We start from the raw sequence: 16,768 nt of genomic DNA, 5'->3' as shown, positions 1-16,768 counted from the left end.
TTAAGTGCACAATATATTTCTGTTAACTATAGGCACATTGTTGTACAGCAGATCTCTAAAATTTATTCATCTTGCATAAGTGAAACTCTGTACCCTTTGAACAGCAATTCCCCATTTCCTCCTACCCCCAACATTTGGCAACCACTATTCTACTCGCTGCTTGTAGGTGTTCCACTATTTTATAGACCTCATATAAGTGAAATCATGCAGTATTCTCCTGTGAGTGGCTTATTTAAGTTAGGATAATGTCCTCAAGTTTCATCCATGTTGTTGCATATGCAAGATATCCTTCTTTTTTAATGCTGAATACTAGCACAATACAAGTATATGGCACATTTTATTTATGCATTCATCCAAGAGTGGACATTTAGATTATTTCCACATCTTGGGTATTGTAAATAACGGTGCAATGAACACTGAGCGCAAATATCTCATCAAGATCCTGATTTAAAATTTTTTTGGAGAGAAGTTAAGATGGCGGAGAAGTAGGGCGACTGGGATTTCCCTTGTTCCTCAAACACAGGTGTATTGAGGTCAGATCACTTGGAACACCCAGGGAATCAATCTGTGGAGTGACAGATCTCCACAGGTAGAGGGAGACAGCTTGGTGGGACAGAGGTGCGTGTATGTAAACTGGGGGAGATAAAATGGCATAGGCATGGAGGGGAGGGAAGCACTTCTGAGGAGAGACAAGGGAAAGAAAGACAGAGACAGAGGCTGTGGAATTGTGGTATGGTATTGTGTTAGTACAAGAGGAAAACCTCTCTGGACCATGGACTGGGGAATGAGAAATACATAGAGTGCCAGTTTCTATTCTGCAAACAGCTTCAGGAGCTGAAGAATGGAGTTTTCAAAAGTGCACAACTTTCTCTGGACCAGAGCCTGGCGCTATGCTCACACCTGCAGGGGAGGGGAGCCAACCCCAGAGTGAGGTATTGATTTCAGGGGTGCATTGGGAGAAAGTAGTCCCCTTCCTCAAGTACTGTGGGAAGAGGGTTTATTGCCTCCCCAAGGACAAAAGACACTAAAGGCGCCAGCCAAAGGCCCTTTATTGGTAGGGCTGAGTAGTGCTACCCCAGAACAGAATCTGCAGGGTGCAGGGCCCCCTAATATATTTGGTTTTGAATCCCAGCTAAGTGCCTAGAAGGCGTGGGAGACTATGGAGCAGGGCAAGCCGACTGCCCGCTCTATTCTGTGAGGACAGCTTGAATAGCAGGGTTTGAGACACCTGGTCTGAGGAGGATTGTGGTGTTGCCATTTTTCTCCCCATTACCAGCAGGGTGGGCTTCAGGGAACCAGACAGCAGCCCCCAGTGGAGGTGGGATCTGTTTGCACCAACCCATCCCTCTGTGCCTGGCAACTGCTGTCTGGAGGGAGACTGATACTGACCTAACCACATGCCTCTGCTCCAGACCAGCACAGTCATTGGTCCCAGGCACCAACAGACAACTGTCCTGCGATTTGGTATGTTAGTCTATTTCTCTCTTTTTCTCTCTCTTCTCTTCTCTTCTCTTTTTCTTTCTACCCTCTTCTTTTTTCCTTTGGAATCAGGCTCATAGTTTCTGATTTGATTCTTTGTCAATTCTTACTATATATATTTTCTTTCTCTGTTTTCTTTTACTCTATTCTCTTTACACCTCTTCTATATCTCCCTCTTCTTTATTTTTCCTTCTCTCTCTCTGGATTAAACCTTATAGTTTCTTTGGTTCTCTGCTTGGTCTTTTTTTCCTGCCCCTTTCATTTTTCTCTTTGTGTGGGATCAGGTTCTCCCTCCTTTCCTTTTTCCAGGGTTCAACAAACAAATCAAAGTACACCTGGTGGAAGGAAACAATCCAATGCTATGAGCAAAGAGGAGATTTGCAGAGGACTGACCAGTGGGATAGAGCAGCCAAATATGCAACAACAAAGTGCATGCAACACACTTCAAAAACACTTCCTGAAGTGCTAGGCCCTGGACAGTATATGACCTCTTTTTAATATAGTAGTACTCACAGGTGCAGGACACATAACAAGCTATGAAAACACATAAAAGGCAGAAACCTAGCCAAAATGATGAAATAGAAGAATTCTCCTCAAAAGAAGCTCCAAGAAGAAATGACAGCCAGAGAATTTCTCAAAACAGATATAAACAATATATCTGATCAAGAATTTAGAATAACAGTCATAAAACTAACAGCTGGGCTTGAAAAAAAGCATAGAAGACAGCAGAGAATCTTGCTGCAGAGATCAAAGACCTAAGAAATAGTCTCAATGGATTAAGAAATGGTATAAATGAGATGCAAAATAAACTAGATATAGTGACAGTGAGGATGGAAGAAGCAGAGTATAGGTGAAATAGAAGATAAACTTATGGAAAATGATGAAGCTGAAAAAAAGAGGGAAAGGAAATTACTAGACCATAAGGGGAGAATTAGAGACCTAAGTGATTACATGAAACAAAACAATATCACATCATAGGAGTTCCAGAAGAATAAGGAGAGAAAGAGAACGGGACAGAGATTTTTTTGAACAAATGAAAGCTGAAAACTTCCCTAATCTGGGGCAAGAAACTGGCATCTAAGTCTAAGAGGCATGGAGAACTCCCTTCAAAATCAACAAAAACAGGTCAACACCATGACATATCAGAGTGAAACTGGCAAGATATAAAGATAAAGGGACAATTCTGAAAGCAGCTAGAGACAAATGGGCCCTAACATACAGAGGTAGACACATAAAGGTAGTAGTAGAGCTATCTACTGAAACTTGGTAGGCAAGAAAGGAGTGGCAGGAAATATTCAATGTGCTGAACAGGAAAAACATGCAGCCGAGAATCCTTTATCCAGCAAGGTTGTCATTCAGAATAGAAGGAGAGATAAAGTCTTTCCCAAACAAAAACTGAAGGAATTCATGACCACTAAACCAATCCTGCAGGAAATCCTAAGGGGGACTCTGTGAGTGGAAAGCAGCAAAAACTACCAAGCACCAGAGACATCACCACAAGCATGAAACCTACAGATACCACAATCACACTAAATTCATATCTTTCAATAATCACTCTTAATGTAAACGGACTAAATGCCCCAATCAAAAGACACAGGGTATCAGAATGGATGAAAAAACAAGATCCATCTATATGCTGTCTCATTTTAGACCTGAGAAGACCTGCAGATTGAAAGTAAGGGGATGGAGAACCATTTATCATGCTATTGGACATCAAAAGAAAGTCAGAATAGCCATACTTCTATCAGACAGACTACATTTTAAAAGAAAGATGGTAATGATAGATGACAAAAGGCATTATATCATAATTAAGGGGTCTATCCATCAAGAAGAGCTCACAATTGGGGGCGCCTGGGTGGCGCAGTCGGTTAAGCGTCCGACTTCAGCCAGGTCACGATCTCGCGGTCCGTGAGTTCGAGCCCTGCGTCAGGCTCTGGGCTGATGGCTCAGAGCCTGGAGCCTGTTTCCGATTCTGTGTCTCCCTCTCTCTCTGCCCCTCGCCTGTTCATGCTCTGTCTCTCTCTGTCCCAAAAATAAATAAACGAAAAAAAAAAAAAAAGAAGAGCTCACAATTGTAAATATATATGCCTCCAATGTGGAACAACCCAAATATATACATCAATTAATCACAAACATAAATAAATGTATAGATAATAATATCATTATTGTAGGGGACTTTAATACTCCCCTAACAACAATGGGCAGATCATCTAGGCAGAAAATCAATAAGGAAAAAATGGCTCCGAATGACACATTGAACTAGATGGACTTAACAGATATATTGAGAACTTTCCACCCTAAAGCAGCAGAATACACATTCTTCTTGAGTAAATATGGAACCTACTCCAAAACAGATCATATACTGGGTCACAAAACAGCTCTCAGCAAATGTAAAAGGACTGAGATAATACCATGCATATTTTCATATCATAACACTTTGACTTGAAATCAACCACAAGAAAAAAAATTTTGAAAGCCCTCAAATACATGGAGGTTAAAGAACATCCTACTAAGAATGAATGGGTCAACCAGGAAATTCAAGAAGAAATTAAAAAATATATGGAATTAATTGAAAATGAAAACACGACAGTTCAAACCCTTTGGGATGCAGCAAAGGCAGTCCTAAGAGGAAAATACATTGCAATTCAGGCCTATCTCAAGGAGCAAGAAAGGTCCCAAATACAGAACCTAACCTTACACCTAAAGGAACTAGAAAGATAGAGCAAAGAAAGCCCAAAGCCAGCAGAAACAGAGAAATAATAAAGATTAGAGCATAAACAAACAATATAGAATAAAAAAACCCAGTAGAACAGACTAATGAATGTAAGAGCTAGTTTTTGAAAGAATAAACAAAACTGATAACCCTCTAGCCAGACTCTCAAAAAGAAAAGAGAGAGAAACCAAATAGATAAAATGACGAATGAAAGAGGAGAGACCACAACCAACACCACAAAAATACAAACAATTATTAGAGAATACTATGAAAAATTACATGCCAACAAACTGGAGAATCTAGAACAAATGGACAAATTTCCTGAACAGTCACACACTACCAAACTCAAATAGGAAGAAATAGAAAATTTGAATACACACATAACCAGAGAAGAAATTGAATCAGTTATCAAAAATCTCCCAACAAATACGAGTCCTGGGCCAGATGGCTTCCCTGGGGAATTCTACTAGACATGTAAAGCAGAGCTAATACCCATTATTCTCAAGCTGTTCCAAAAAACAGAAACAGAAGGAAAGCTTCCAGTCTCATTCCATGAAGCCAACATTACCTTGATTCCAAAACCAGACAAAGATCCCATTAAAAAGGAGAATTACAGGCCAATATCCCTGATGAACACGGATGCAAAAATTCTCACCAAGATATTAGCATATCAAATTCAACAGTACATTAAAAGAATTATTCAGCATGATCAAGTGGGATTTATTCCTGGGCTGCAGGGCTGGTTCAATATTTGCAATTCAAACAATGTGATTTATCACATTAGTAAAAGAAAGGATAAGAACCATATGGTCTTCTCAATAGATGCAGAAAAACACTTTGACAAAAGACAGCCTCCATTCTTGATAAAAACCCTCAAAAAAGTAGGGATAGATGGAACATACCTCAACATCAGAAAAGCCATAAATAAAAGATCCACAGTATCATCTTCTGTGAGCTGAGAGCCTTTCCCCTATGGTTAGGAACAAGACAATGATGTCCATTCTCACCATTACTACTTAACATAGTACTGGAAATCTTAGTTTCAGGGATCAGACAACAAAAAGAAATAAAGGGAATCCAAATCAGCAAGGAAGAAGTCAAATTTACACTATTTGCAGATGACGTGATAATCTATGTAGAAAATCAGAAAGACTCCACCAAGAAATTGCTATAACTAATACATGAATTCAGCAAAGTCATAGGATATAAAATCAAGGTGTAGAAATCTGTTGCATTTCTATACACTAATAATAAAGCAGCAGAAAAAGAAAGCAAGGACTTGATCTCGTTGGCAATTGCACCAAAAACAAGATACATAGGAATAAACCTAAGAGGTAAAAGATCTATACTCTGAAAACTATGGAACACTTATGAAATAGAATGCAAAGAAATGGATTAGCATTCCATATTCATGGATTGGGATAACAAACATTGTTAAAATGTCTTTACCATGCAAAGCAATCTACACATTTAATTCAATCTCTATCAAATTGTCAGCAGCATTTTTTGCAGACCTAGAAGAAACAATCCTAAAATATTTATGGAACCACAAAAGACCTCAAATAGCCAAAGCAATCCTGAAAAAGAAAAAAACTGGAGGCATCACAATTTAGATGCAGTCCTACCTAGCATCTGACACCACCATTAAGTTTCCTTTTTTGTAACTTTCCTTGTTTATTTCAATCCTGTGAAATAAGTTATGTGAGGGAGTATGTGATGCTGTTTCACCTTTTTTTCCCTATAATATTTAAAGGTCCTTAAATGGACATTTTGTTTCTTACTAAAAATGAGTTTTTGGTCTTTACAGAGTATAGCCTGTTTTGAATATTTAAAAAAATTAAACAGGGATTTTGTAGGAAATTCCCATGGAAATTACATGGGCACACCATTCCAATACATTAACCAAAGTGAATTTATTACAGATAGAACTACTAATCCCTCTTATATATAATTCATTTTTTTTTAAATTTTTTTTTCAACGTTTTTATTTATTTTTGGGACAGAGAGAGACAGAGCATGAACGGGGGAGGGGCAGAGAGAGAGGGAGACACAGAATCGGAAACAGGCTCCAGGCTCTGAGCCATCAGCCCAGAGCCCGACGCGGGGCTCGAACTCACGGACCGCGAGATCGTGACCTGGCTGAAGTCGGACGCTTAACCGACCGCGCCACCCAGGCGCCCCTATAATTCATTTTGTACTGAATTATTATCTGTAGTGAGCAATATTTAAGTGGGGCTATAATTAATAAAGGGTAAAAATGAGTCATTGAATTATTAGAAATATTATATATTTTGATTGGATTTTCTAACTAAGTTTTGAGACTTCTTAATATGTGTGAACTAGCAAGGAGTCCTGGTAATTGACTAGATTTAAAAAAATTTATAAATCTAAGAATAAAATATTATTACAAAACAGTTAATAAGCATGTCATATCATATGTTCAATTTGAAAGCACATTACTTTTTAGTATCATCACTCTTAATCAAAGACTTATTTTGTGAAATATGTGGAAATAAGTTCAGGATGCCTCCTTGATTTGTCTTTAGTGATTTCCTGGTACCAGATGTTAAACATTTCTTCTTATATTTTTCCAGGCTGTTTACATTTTTTATTACCCAGGTATTTTAAATATGCTTATGCTGCACAAAGAGTCATGATTTTGTTCTCTCACAGTGTCAGCCTAGTTTTGAAGTTATTGTTGAGTGATTTAGAGCCTGCTGAAATGCAGTGCTTGGCAGATTTTTCTCAACATCATTCTTGAAAGGTAGTTACTTAAAGAAGTATACTGTATTGTCTAATTCAAGAAATTAATGCAAATTACCTTTCCTTATGATTTTAAAGAGGTTATTCTATAATTAAGTCTCCAAAGATCATTTAATGAACAGCCTTCTTCAAACAATTCACTTATAACCCACAATCCAATTACAATTAAAACTGTATATCCTTAAAAAGTGTAAATAAATTATTCTATGAAAATACTATATTTCTCTTTTATGAACTGTGTTCCACAGAACATTTAATTAAAGTGCCCAGGTATAAATTAGTAGTGAATTGAAGCATGTTTGAATGATTTAGATTTGCTACTGGATTTAAGAACAATTTTATAATATTTCATTTTATCTGCCAAGAATAACAGTAATAGCCTTCAACTCCCAAACTTATTTGAACATACGGTTAAAACCTTAATTTAATAGTCCTAAGGATCTATTTCACATGCTCCTTTAAAAATGCTGTAAGATATGGGAAGCGAGCGTTTTGATGTTAAGAACTTCCTAATTAAATGTTGAGGTTAGATTGGAAACTGGGTTTGCATTAGCCACAATTCTCCTTTTATCCTACCACTCCTAACATATTTTTTTTTTCATACCTATGGTTTGTTTCTTAAGCTTTCACTTCTCTTTCTGATTTTGTTTACTTGGCTGATCTGGAATCTATCTTTTCCACATATCTTATTCCTTTCTTTTGTATTGTCAACTTTATTTTAAAGTAAAAACATGCCCAGATATACTTTGTACTAAAATCTCTTTATCAAGTTTCTTATTCTCTTTCCAACCTCCCCAATTTAACAGCTTGAAAGTATAGTCTATACACAGTTTATTTTCTTTATCTCCAATTTACTAATTCATTTCATTGCCCGAACTGTCACAAGTTAATGAAAAAAAAAAAACTTTATACACAATCATCTAATGGAACAATTAAAGACTTCTTCATTTTATACTCTATTAATCCTTTTTAAGTCATCTTAACTCCTTGATCATTCTTTCTTGGGACCTTTCACCTTTGGCTTCAACTTCACCATTTTCTACCTTTCCTAAAATACTATTGTTCTGCTTGACTGACTCTTCTTCTTCAACTTGCACCCTAAAATGAGAGACAATAAAAGCATCCCTGAGTTTCTTTTAGTTTTAGTTTTTTTTTTTTTTTTTTTTTTTTTTGTTTACTTCTTTTTGAGAGATAGAGCATGAGTTGGGTAGGGCAGAGAGAGAGAGAGGGAAACACAGAATCCAAAGTGGGCTCCAGGCTCTGAACTGTCAGCACAGAGCCCATGCGGGACTCAAACCCACGAACCATGAGATCATGACCTACCTGAGCTGAAGTTGGACACTCAACCGACTGAGCCACCCAGGGGCTCACCTCCCTGAGTTTCTTTATCCATTTTTATACTCCATGGGCCATTTGTTCCGTTGTCAAGTCCTCCACATCTTCTTCATAGGGTTGATGTAAACAATTAGATGTGTGTGTGTGTGTGTGTGTGTACATACATACATACACATATATGTTATGTTTGGCCCTAAAATATTTCTTGAATTAGTGAATGAATTTTGGTTTGAATAAACTAAAACTACATATTTCCAGTACACATCTTTCTGATAATCAGACCTGTATTTTAAACTGCCTCCTTGATATTTTCTGTGTGTCTGTCCCTAAAACATTTTTTAAGTCCAAAGCTTATCTAATTATCACATGCCCTCCACATATACATCATTCAAAGACTGCATTTTTAGTATCTGCTAACTATATAAATGGAATAATTGGCCAAAATAAAGGTATCTTACACAGATCAGAAAACTGAAAGTCATATTCTTGCTTTTTTTGCCTCTGGCCCCATATTCAGTGAGTCACCAAGTAACATGAAACATTAGTTTAAAAAAAATCTCTTAAATCTATTCTCCTTGCTCTCAAATTTCTCTTCTTTTCCAGAATTTTAATCATATAATCTCATCTATAGGCTATTTCAAGTGCCTATCCTTTGGATCCCTGCCTTCAGCTCTTCCAGCTCACTCACCTTTGGTACCACACACACACACACACACACACACACACACACACACACACACACAGTGCCTAGGACCACTTGCTGAAAACTCTGTGGTAGCTCTCTCTCCATGATATTCTAAGCCCAAAAGGCTTTTAATGATTTGGTTCCAAATTACTTTTCATGCCTCTTACCTGCCATCTCCACAGATGAACCTTATGCTCCACAGAAACCCAGATTTTTGAGTGTGTGTGTGATTTACATATCACTATACTGTAACATATTTAGTGCCCTGTGCTAATCTAAATCTAGATTAACCTCTGAAATCTAGAAGAATCAAACTGCAAACAGCAGAGGTTATCTAAACAGAATGGGTCAAAAAATCAATTGACAATATTTGTGTAATATCTTTCTAAACTGTTTTTTATGTTTCTTTCACCTATCTACCTATATCCTCTTGTTATACCATAGTTTATAGTCTATCTTGGACAGGAAGTATGTGTCCCCCAAGTCTGTTCTTTCTCAAAATCGTTTTGGGTACTTCAGTTTCTTTGCCTTTTAATATAAATTTTACAGTCAGCTTGTCAGTATCTACAACAAGTTCCTACTGGAATGGTGATTGTGATTTGTGTTGTACTGGTGGATCAGTTTGGAGAGAATTTATACCTTTTCAGTATTATATCTTCCAATTCGTGCATGAGATGTAACTCTCCATTTATTTAGGTCCTCATTTATTATTTTTTGCAGCGTTTTTCTTCAGTTTTCAGCATACAAAATTTGTACATATTTTGTTATATTTAAACCTAAATATTCAATTCTGTTGCTATTATAAATGATACTGTTTCTAAATTTTGAATTTAAATTGATTATTGTGAATATACAGAAATCAAACTGATTTTTGTGTTCTTGTATCCCTGAGATGTTGCTCAATTCACCTATTCATTATTTAGAGATTTCTGAAGATTCTTTGTGATTTTTCTATGTAGACAATCATGTTTTCTATGAATAAATATATTTTTATTTTTTCCCAGTGTGAATTTTTTAAAACATTTCTTTTCCTTATCAAATTGGCTGGAAATACTAGCATGATGTTACAGAGAGGTGATTAAGCATGAAAATTCTTGCCTTGTATACATCTTGGAGTGGTGGCTTTCAGTTTTTCACTATTAACTATGATGTTAAATTACAGGATTTTGTAGGTATTCTTTATCCAGTTGGAAGTTCCTTTCTATTTCTATTTGCCAAAAGTTTTTAATCATGAATGGGATGAGTATTGGATTTTATCTAATGCTTTTTCTACATCTATCAATACTGCCTACCCTTTCCTGTGGAATTTTGACATATTAATCACACTTGTTTGATATTCCCTATCTGAGAGTTACAACATCTGTGTGGTATCTGAGCCTGGTTCTTTTGGTTGCTTTGTCTTTACAAAGTGTGTTGGCTTTCTCCCTCTCCCCCTCATTCTCCTTCATCCTCTTCTTTGTATTACTAGAATTTATGAATAAACTTGTTCTCTTGTGTATTTATCTCTGGAAATGAGTACATCTCTTCTCTCAGTAGGTCTCCGGTGTGGAAATTTGAGTCAATCTACTAAGGTTTTGGTCACAATAATTATCCTCAGTGCATGCCAGATTTTCAATTCAGTGAGAGGTAACTTCTTTATTTTTTTTTTTCCTGTGTAATGACACTTTTCACATTTCTATATCCGAAGTGGATCCTAAAATTCTACTTACATTTTTATGTTTTTTTAAAATATTGTTTTTATATTTAACTTTTTAAGTATCCACAAGAAATTGTTTAAGTCTTTTTCTCATTGTTTGGGAAAATTAGTTTCATCTTAATTAATTCACAGGTTTAATATTTGTTTTAGCTGACTCTCTTGGTATTTTATTTCTTCAGATGTTTTGTGATTTTGGCATACTACCATTTTAAGAAGGAGGTTTTGTTTTGTTTTGATTTAATTTGGGGTTTATTTTGTTGTTTTTAAGCATTAGTAGATCTTTATATACTCTTAATGCCTAATCAGCTCATATACATGCAAACACACACACACACACACACACACACGTGCACATACACACATACACACATGATAATTCATGCTTTCAAAGTTGTTCATGATATATCTTGTTGGATAGATATGTTTTTTAAAAATTTAAGATGATGATCATTCTGTGGCCTTTTAGTTTTAGTTTTCTTGCTAAACAAGTTTTTCTAATCTTAGTTATAGACATATCTATATAAAACTCTTACTGATAATTTCATAACTAAGAAAAGGCCTTAAAGCTATATTTTTCCCTTATGGTGTAATAGATGGATTAATTAGGTCCCCTCAATAATAACAATGAAAGTTGTTATTGAATCACTCAAGTAATTTCATCTGAAATAAATATATATCATACTGTACCACATATAAATTAGTATTTTTCAGATGTTTAATTCTGCTGCATTGATTTTATTTTCTATGCTGATACCATATTTATTTAAATATTGCAGCTTTATATATTATTATATTTTGAATAAATTTCTCTCATAACCATGCTGCTATATTTCTTGGGTATTATTATATATTTTAATTTCATGAAGATTTTTAGAATTAGCTTTATCAACTTCTACGGAATCCATATCATATTCTCCTTTGGAATATATTAAATTTATAGATTAATTTGACAATTTTATCCACCTACATAAATATATACACTTTCATACACATATATAATTTTAAATACTCTGTTTTATATTTTTAATTTATTCAATATTTTAATATAAAACTTTAAAATTATGTGGATATCTATTGTTAATTAACATAAACCTATCTTTTATATATAATCTATTAGAGATAATGATATATTATACTTAACAATATACTTAAAATTAATAGTATACTTAAAGCCTTATTTCTATTTATACTTAAACTCTGATACTGTTATGTATTAAAAGTTTGCTTTATAACACCGAGTCAAATTCATAAAATAACCTAGAATGTCTGAGTTTACAATTTGAATATTAAAAATATGAATATTATAAAAATATCTAATTATAATAATTCTGTTTATTCCAAAACTATATCTTACTTTTCTTTACTATGACTGTAAAAACTTTATGCAATTTATAATTATAATTCAAATTGCAAAGTGACACTTAAACCTTTATAAATATATACAAGTTAGGACTCCTTATACTGGAAATAACAGAACATACAACCCTGACTATTAGAAAAATACAGGGAATTTTGTGACTGATGTTCCTTTAGTGTCTGGAATTAAGCTTGCCTTTACATCAAGTTGGATCTAATGTTCAATAAAGCAAGTATGGGTCAGATTTCTTCCCCTTCCTCTTTCCTTTCATCCTTTTCTCCTTCCTTCTTTCCCTTTTTATTTTTATTCACTTTTTAAAAATTGATATTTAACTTATTTGTGGTGATGCACACAAATATTAAGTATATAACTTGACTAAGTTTTACATATGTATATAGTGGTATAACAACCTAAATCATGATGTGGAACATTTTGGCATCTTCAGAAGTTTCCCTTATATCACTTCCCAGTCAATATTTCCCTAAAGAAAAATACTTTAGAAGATTCTAATACTTTAGAATAATCTTTAGAAGATGAGTTTTCCCTGTCTTTAAACTTCACGTAAATGGAATAATATGGCTTGCTTTCTTTGGTGTCTTGATTTGTTGATTTTATCGCATTCTAGAAGGTCACTTAAAAATGATATCTTAATTCATGAAAAAATGACACATTCCTAGTCCTTACTTTTTTTTTTTTTCTTAATCTTTACAAGGTGGGTCATTGTTAATCATGCTTCCTTCATTTCTTCATGGCATCAACCTTAAGCTCTTTCTGTAGTACATTGTTTCTTCTCTGCTGGCTCAGTTGCCTTGTTTTCCTCTTTCATGTAGATTAAAAAATCTTCCACAGCATAATCTCAGCTGCATTCTAACATTAACCCTAATAGGTTTCAAATTCTTCAAATATAGATAGTTTCAAGGAGTTTCACTCTCCTCCTCCATGTTCATTCCCACATGACACACAAAATAGCATCACTATGAAATTCATTCTAAGTCTTCTATATTTAGTTTTGATTCCTCACTCATAGCTGCCAGTCAAACTTTCTCAATGTCCACATTATCATTGGTATATTCTGATCATTTCTCAAAAGGGAAACATTAGAATTATTACCCTCTGTTTCAAACCATCTTTGACTGATTTCATCTTGCTTTGCAGATAATGCCATAAGACTTCCCCTAACATTAAAGGATTAGATCCTTGAGACTTTACCCTGTTCCTATTCTCACACAGTTGCCAAATCCTACAAATTCTTCGTTCTAATGTATTTCACACATTTTTTCTCTTTTCATTCCTACAGCCATCACCCTAATTTACTCCTTTGTGACATTATACCTGGACTACTTGTAGTCACCTCCGAACTGATTCTGTTTCTGTTCCTTCCATTCTATTGCATTATCCCAGGGACATGCTAATTATTATATATGAGTGTGCCTATACTGTTACTCACAAGTTCTCAAAGTATTGAAACAGAGATTATGGTTCATCTATAGACAAAGAAAATCTACTTCATATCATTTGTTCACTTATTTATATTTTTTTATAGTTCTACTATCTTTCATCACAACAATGTAAACTTCAGACGTGGAGCTTTCTGTCTATTTTGTTCATTTTTAAATTCCTATCCCTAAAAGAGTTTGCCCAACACATGGTAAGCGCTCATTAGCTATTGGTGAAAGAATGAATGGCTTGTTTGGTAGTCAAATGGGAATACTTATTCCTGTAAACATAATAAATGCTTTCATTTCAGATCATTGCTCAAACTAGATACCCTTAGCATAGTGACCTTTCTCTCTATCTACCTTCATAACATAAAGATGCATAGTTAAAGATAAATCTCAACTGTAGCAATTCTTTGAAACTCTTCTTAATTACCTCAACTCCATGTTAGTTCATTCTCCTTTAAATTCTCATAGCACTTTGCATCTTTTTTATAAGACCTATAGTACTAGGTCTTTAAGACTCACTTGAAAAATTACTTGTCTTACTCTCCCAAAGACAGCATATTCTTTTGAGGCTAGAAGCTGTGTTTCAGATATCTTTGGAAACTTCACATTTAATAGAATAAGATGTTAATCACAAATGCTCAATGCATATTTATTTAATTGAACTGGGTATTATTTTCTGTTCAACATAAATTTAGCAGAATAAATCAGTATTTATCATGCATGAACATTTCAAAGGATATTGTGCTTATTTTTCTTCCAATAGATTAATTTGTTTGTGTCTGCTAATAAACAATTTAGCTACTATCCTTGGGAATTAAGGAAATACTAATTTTATGAACAGTTACCAGTGTAAACAACCTTTGTGACTTCATGTTTAACACCGTATTCATTATTTTTAGATAGAACTCATTAAGGAAAGATTGTCCTATTCAGTAAGAAAAAAAAGTAATTCATGCTCTGGAAATATAAATGAAGTAAGGTTCATACTGCTAGCAAGTCTGAATTTTAGTTTGGATACTTAGCATGTTAATTTATACAAATGTATTCCAAATTAATGTGTGACATATCCTGTAGGTTTTGAGAAATTTATGGGGATGTGTTCTTTGTTAGATTTATAAAGTGAATATGTAAATGTATAAATATATGACAAGCATGAAGAAATCAGTTGCGGCACAATGGCACCCACATAAAATGAGGGCAGCATCCATGGATTCTAGAAAAATGCTGAAAAGCTAGTCTCAAGACAAATGTTAAACTGGTCTGGAAACTACAGCACAGGTCTGTTTGAGAAGTAAAGGCTTTAAAATAAAACAGATCTATGTTCACATACATGACCTATGGATAAGTACTGCTTACCTCCTGGGATGACTTAGGAATTCATTAATACAGTGTTTATCCAAAGTTATCCACTTGATAATAGTATTTTATTCAATTTGAGGTGTGAATGGGGCTTTTCTGAGGAATAAATGGGATGGTGCAGTGGTTGTCAATATTTTAAGGTAGAAGGGCTTCATATCAAAAGCAGTAATGGGTCCCCGATCCTTATGTGAATCTGCTTTTATGCTTTATTTAAAATAAAATAAAATGATGAAAGGCTACTATGATTTTTACAAATTCTTTTTTTAAAATTTTTTTTCAACGTTTATTCATTTTTGGGACAGAGAGAGACAGAGCATGAACGGGCGAGGGGCAGAGAGAGAGGGAGACACAGAATCGGAAACAGGCTCCAGGCTCTGAGCCATCAGCCCAGAGCCCGACGCGGGGCTCGAACTCACGGACCGCGAGATCGTGACCTGGCTGAAGTCGGACACTTAACCGACTGCGCCACCCAGGCGCCCCGATTTTTACAAATTCTTAAAAGGGATTTCCTTTTATTTAATCTTTATAGTACTTACTTACATGACTTTGAAAAAGAAATATATATTGTTTTTAAGTGTTATTTTTTTCCTGATAGTGGGTATTTTCCCTAAAAATTGGATCATCCTAACACATCAAACAATTCAATAATGCTAACGTTGTCTCTTCAGAAGAAGCTACGTTTATAAAGATTGTTCCTATGAGTCCTCCCATTCATGGGTTAAAACCTTTTCTTTCCAGAGAGATCTAAGGACACATAATCATTTATGTCTTGGGTAGCCAAAAGTAAGTGAATTATCATGGCTGTTTTTGACAATGTTGGTAATATTAATGCTCCACAATTTCACTTTGCACACACACAATTAAAACAACAGTGTAATTTCTTATTAAAGGGAAACATTTATGTTTCAGAAGCAATAGACCTCTAGTGTGGTATCTCAAATATGTTTAGTGCCACTGATAATTTAAGAGTTTGGGTTTTTATTTCCACATGTCGTTCTTTAAGCCAGCTGCAGATGAATTTGGCTGGATGCCCATAAGTGAGAGAAAAAAGAAAATCACAGTTTAAAATATTTCCTTTATAATGACATTTTGTCGGCTGATTAATCTTTTCTGTTACACAGCTAAATAACACCATATGTTAGCCGTGAGTTTACTGCTATAAGATACAAGAGAGATCTACCTCATGATAAATGATTTGGATATTTTCTAGCTGAAAGTGAAAGAGGGGAAAAATGCTGTAGGAACCTTGTTTCCAAAAATCATTTAGGTAGTTTGATTATATGATATATATCATAGAAATGAGTGTGTCTTCAGAGATCAGAGCAACACTTTATAAGTTAGCCCTTCTAAGTTAAACTCATATGGAAAAACGCAACTTTCTTTTAAATCTATGTGGATTATGTTTTGGCAGAGTGAGACATTCTTTCTAACACTAGCTACTTGATATTTAATTAAATGCTTATGGTGTTTAAACAACAAAAATTCAAAATACATTTCTGTTTGATTGTGTGTTAAAGCCAAACGAGGCTTGAGAATGAATTCCACTATTTTATTCTCCATATACTTTGTATGTAAAATACCAATAGTAACAACATTAGAGTAAATGGAAAAAAAATGATAGTAGGTTAGAAATTATCTTTCAAGGGACACCTGGGTGGCTCAGTTGGTTAGGATCTGACTCTTGATTTCAGCTCAGGTCATGATCTCATGGTTTGTGAGATTGAGCCCCACGCTGGGCTCTGCACTGAGAGTGGGGAACTTGTTTGGTATTCTCTGTCCTTTCTCTACCTTTCCCCACCCTCTCTCTCTCTCTCAAAAATACAAAAATAAATATTAAAAAAGAAATTATCTTTCTAGTATTTTTTATTTGTTTTATTCAAATCAAAGTTATGTATTGAGCCGTCTACTGTGTGCCAACTATCTTATAGGCTCTCAG

This window comes from Herpailurus yagouaroundi, unplaced genomic scaffold (genome assembly GCF_014898765.1).
Source record: "Herpailurus yagouaroundi ecotype Mexico unplaced genomic scaffold, PumYag 160, whole genome shotgun sequence".
Classification (NCBI taxonomy): domain Eukaryota; kingdom Metazoa; phylum Chordata; class Mammalia; order Carnivora; family Felidae; genus Herpailurus; species Herpailurus yagouaroundi.
The sequence above is the reverse complement of the archived record's forward strand: the minus strand, read 5'-3'. Positions refer to the sequence as shown.